This window comes from Salvelinus sp. IW2-2015, unplaced genomic scaffold (genome assembly GCF_002910315.2).
Source record: "Salvelinus sp. IW2-2015 unplaced genomic scaffold, ASM291031v2 Un_scaffold2373, whole genome shotgun sequence".
Lineage (NCBI taxonomy): Eukaryota > Metazoa > Chordata > Actinopteri > Salmoniformes > Salmonidae > Salvelinus > Salvelinus sp. IW2-2015.
The window spans coordinates 75,586-80,977 of NW_019943697.1; the positions used below are offsets into that span (position 1 = coordinate 75,586).

General features: G+C 41.1%; 1 long non-coding RNA gene across 1 annotated transcript in view; it reads left to right on the forward strand.

Annotated features, from left to right (window-relative positions):
• Positions 1-2,409, forward strand: part of LOC139025212 (uncharacterized) — a 10,654-nt gene extending 8,245 nt beyond the window's left edge. Inside the window, exon 2 of the long non-coding RNA XR_011476686.1 lies at positions 784-2,409. This is a non-coding gene — a long non-coding RNA (uncharacterized lncRNA). The remainder of the gene's footprint in view (positions 1-783) is intronic.
• Positions 2,410-5,392: the final 2,983 nt, after the last annotated feature.

Consider the following 5,392-nt stretch of genomic DNA (forward strand, 5'->3'; position numbering starts at 1 on the left):
CTGCATCGCTCTTGAAAATAATCTAACCAGGGGAATATAAACCTCTACCCCTGGCATCGCTCTTAACCAGGGAGATATACACTGCATCGCTGCTCACCGAGGGAGATATAAACCTGCATCGCTTACCAGGGGAGATATAAACTGCATCGCTTCACTACACAGGGGAGATATAAACCTGCATCGCTCTACATCGAAACGCAGGGGAATATAAACCTGCATCGCTCTACAGAAGGGAGATATAACCTGCATCGCTCTCGACGGGCAGTATAGCATGCCTATAAGAGGGAAAAACCTGCATCGCTCTACCAGGGGAAATAAACCTGCATCGCTCTACTAACCAGGAGATATAAACCTGCATCGCTCTAAAGCGTACAACAAAAACCTAACGTAACTTCAAAGATCCAAATGACACGACCAGGGAGATATAAACCTGCATCGCTCTACAGGGGAGATATAAACCTGCATCGCTCTACCAGGGAGGAGGGAGATATACCTGCATCGCTCTACCAGAGGAGATATAAACTGCAATCGCTACTAAAACTACTAGGAGAAAACCTGATCGCTTAAGGAGATTATAAAAAGCAAACCACCAGGGAGATATAACCTGCATCGCTCACCAGGGGAGATAAATAAAAACTACTGCCATCGTCTAAAAAACCGAGGAGATTAAACCTGCAATCAGGCTCTAACAGGGGGCATATTAGACTGGCATCGCTCTATCCTACAGGGGAGATTAAACGCTATAACATCTTGCCAATTTCGCTCTTAAAAATCTTATTGCAGGTTTATATCTCCCCTGGTAGAGCGATGCAGGTTTATATCTCCCCTGGTAGAGCGATGCAGGTTTATATCTCCCCTGGTAGAGCGATGCAGAAGCCAATAGCCATTCAGCAGTAGTCAGTTTTTCCCTGGTCACTTTTACTGTTCAGTGATTGGCTAGCAGCTCAATACAGTCTTGCAGCTCTTTTGTGAGGATATGACTGCATGGATACGTCCCAAATGGCACCCTATTCCCTATATAGTGCACTACTTTAGACCAGAGCCCTATGGCACCCTATTCCCTATATAGTTCACTACTTTAGACCAGGGCCCTATAGAACCCTATTCCCTTTATAGTGCCCTACTTTTGACCAGAGCCCTGTGGGGGAATTAGCCTGGAGAAATCCAGTCAGTTTTGAGCTAACATTGCTCTCCTTAACACTCCTTTTGTGGGGGAGGGGATTACACGAGTGGAATGTTAGCACAAAACAGGTTCTGTATTTCAGGCTTATGGCGAATTGGGTGTCATTTGAGACGTAGTCCATGTCTTCCCTCTCTACACGTGTCCTACTGGCGAACACTCAGTAGCAAACTATGGAAGATTTGGCTGAGATGTACACGGACTATAGCAAACATTAAGAACACCTTCCTAACATTGCTTTGTACCACCTTTTGTCCTCAGAACAGGCTCAATTCGTCAGGGGGCATGGACTCTACAAGGTGTTGAAAGTGTTCCACAGGGACGCTGGCCCATGTTGACTCCAATGCTTCCCACAGTTGTGTCAAGTTGGCTGGATGTCCTTTTGGGTGGTGGACCATTCTTGATTCACATCGGGAAACTGTTGAGTGAAAAACCCAGCAGCGTTGCAGTTCTTGACAAGCCGGTGTGCCTGGCATCTACTTCCTGTACCCCGTTCAAAGGCATTTCAATATTTTGTCTTGCCCATTCACCCTCTGAATGGTACACATACGCAATTCATGTCTCAATTTTCTCAAGGCTTAAAAATCCTTCTTTAACCTGTCTCCTCCCCTTCATCTACATTTTACAAGTAACATCAATAAGGGATCATAGCTTTCACCTGGATTCACCTGGTCAGTYTGTCAAGGAAAGAGCAAGTGTTCATGTTTTGTATACTCAGTGTATATAAATCTGTCTCGGTTCAATGTCACTCAATCATGTCAAATATAATCAGTCTTACGGCTTCTCCATATCAGGTATTTTTTTGCTTTTCAAAGCAAAACACAGTCTTGTTATWATTTGTTTTCCAAGTTATTTAATTTGACACATTTCACTTTGTCAATGTGATATGTTTGGTTGTACTGTAGGTGTACAGCAATAATCAGACACAGGGAAACCAGTTAAGTGTTATGTTTATCAAAAAACCCTCCAGCCACTGTCGATGATTGGTCTTCATCAGAATACACACATCAGATCACAGATCAGATCACACAAGTCACTCTCTGTAGAAATGGGATCATGAAAGGGATGTTTACTCCTCGTCAACAACATTGGCATATTGCATGTAGTCTTAAATTTGACATATTGTTTTCTTTCACCTCTTTAGAAAACTAAGAAACATACTTATGATTGTTTCATTTTTAATAATCATCTTTGTTAAATAATGATAAAACATTTTATAAAAACCCGAACAGCTGTTTAGTGTTTTTTTTCCTGATGTCGTTACCCTCATTTGATCCCCTATTCTTCACGTACTGCACTACTCTGGTCAAAAATAGTGCATTACATATGTCGGATCCTAATATGACCCATTTCGTCGCAGGATGAAAATAATCCTACAGCAGGAGGATTTGAATAACTATTTAAAATGTATAATCGCAGCCCAAAGGGACAGCTGGAAGCGGAGTTTTGTAGGCTATATACAATGCAGTACCGTACCCAATGGGGGCTATGACTTCGAGAAGGCTCTGCAAACCAACCGAYCTCATACCATCAAGTCTTTTCACGGCATGCTAGATAGAGCATTGTGAACTGTTGTCGTACAAGTGGTCTGAGCAAAACACTTCAGCTGTGAGCAGCATGAGTTCACACTCAGTGAGTGCTGGACAATCGTTTTTGACACTTTGTTTGAATGGAAACACATGTTGGTGTAGCATACTGTTATTATTTAACCAATCCAAAGGTTGCTGTCCATCTTCCTCTAAAGGCACATGCTAATGCTAGGTTACTGCCATTTGGGAACGGGATTCGAAGGCAGCRTCACGTAACACATTCACATTCCACGAAGTAGTGGTGAGGARGAGAAGTCTACCGTGTCCGGGAAACGACTTCACCATTCATTTTCTGGATTCACGTTCAATCAAACTTCATTTTAAGCTTTGTTTTACAATTGACAGTTACAGCTGATTTCCGGAATGTATGTTGATTTACTCTCCTTAAATATTTGTCATCTGATGTATTCGTTTCAGTCTCTGAATTGTTTAATCCAACTTTTCGCAACCACCTCCTGATCTCAGCGCATAAAAACTACAATCTGTACTGAAWTAGCCTAGTGCGCATGTGCAACCAGCGCCTGTWTTTCCCTGGCTACAACTTGCTGGCTTTCATCAAACGTCATAAATACTGCATCCTCAACTTCAAAACTCCCTAACTAGTTATAAAATCACGTAACTAAGACATTTACTCGAAATAAACTTTGAAAYGATGTATTGTTTTGTTGAATAGTCATCACTGGTTCGAGCTATCTGTCGCGTCGTAAGACAACGGTGGTGAAGGATATYATTGCTACTTAACGCGGGTCCAAGGTCAGTTTTGAGGCCCTCCAGCGTTGCGTTTAGCTGGACGTTTCTGACTRGTCTTGGAACCGTGACAACGGGCAGCCTCCCCCGCTTGGCTGGACGGAATATATAATGATTTTGCCAACACAGACAGATACGTCTAATCTTGTACCTTTAACCTTTTTTAAACTGACGGTCATATTCGTTGATTTAAATCGGACGTTATTAGTATAAATATAGTTAGGGTTTAGGATAGGGACGTCCCAAAGATCCGTGCTTCTACACCTGCATTGCTTGCTGTTTGGGGTTTTAGGCTGGGTTTCTGCACAGCACTTTGAGATATCAGCTGATGTAAGAAGGGCTTTATCAATACATTTGATTTGATTTGATCCCGTCCACGGAGCTCCTCCTCGCCACTTCATTGTAGCCCCTGTAGCAGCGTTAGCAACTAGTGCTAGCAATTCAGTGAACAACGATCCCAAAATGGTAATATCTGACACGAATAACAAGTAAACAAATAACAATCGATATCCTCAGAAAACTGTTAACGAATATAGTTGACAGCGACCAGAATAATGATCCTACGGTACAGGGGTCCTCCTCTCGCGTATTTGCTTGGTCTGCTGCTCCATCGATTGGGACATGACAGGTAACCTTGCATGCATGATATACACGCTAAGATTTTTTTTTGAGATCGCTATTTTACTGACTGTTTAAGAACAATTAATGGTCAGAATAGTGGTGTTTCACAGTGAAGCTGATGTTGTATTAGAGTTGGTGTTTCTTTTCCAATGAGTAGGCTTGCACTGTGAATAATTCATWCACATCACACCTGTGCGTATTGTTAAATGATACCAATGTTCAAGATAGCATGGTTTTTATATTTGTTAAATAACTAGTATTGAATTGGATGCATTGGATACAAAATGAATACAGTGCCWTGCAAAAGTATTCATCCCCCTTTGGCATTTTTCCTATTTTGTTGTGTTACAACCTGTAATTTAAATTGACTTTTATTTGGATTTCATGTAATGGACATAAACAAAATAGTCCAAATTGGTGAAGTGAAATGAAAAAAATATATATACTTGTTTCAAAAAATTGMAAAAAATTGGAAAGTGGTGCGTGCATATGTATTCACCCCCTTTGCTATGAAACCCCTAAATAAGATCTGGGCACCAATTACCTTCAAAGTCCATAATTAGTTAAATAAAGTCCACCTGTGTGCAATCTAAGTGTCAATGATCTCAGTATATATACACCTGTTCTGAAAGGCCCCAGAGTCAGCAACCACACTAAGCAAGGGGCACCACCAAGCAGCGGCACTATGAAGACCAGGAGCTCTCCAAACAGGTCAGGGACAAAGTTGTGGAGAAGTACAGATCAGGGTTGGTTATAAAAAAATATCAGAAACTTTGAACATCCCACAGAGCACACATTTAAATCCATTGTTAAAAAATTGAAAGAATATGGCACCACAACAAATCAAGGAGTGCATTAATCAGAGAGGCAACAAAAGAGACCAAGATAACCCTGAAGGAGCTGCAAAGCTCCACAGTAGAGATTGGAGTATCTGTCCATAGGACCACTTTAAGCGTACACTCCACAGAGCTGGGCTTTACTACGGAAGAAGAGTGGCCAGAAAAAAGCCATTGCTTAAAAAAAAAACAAGCAAAAACACGTTACTGCTGAAGCAACACTGAGTATATGAAAACTTATGTAAATTAGATATTTCTGTATTTCATTTCCAATACATTTGCAAAAATTTCTAAAAACATGTATTCACTTTGTCATTATGGAGTATTGTGTGTAGATGGGTTGAAAGACAAATAATATTGGATCCATTTCCAATTCAGGCTGTAACAACACGACATAAAAATGTTGGATAATAGTCAAG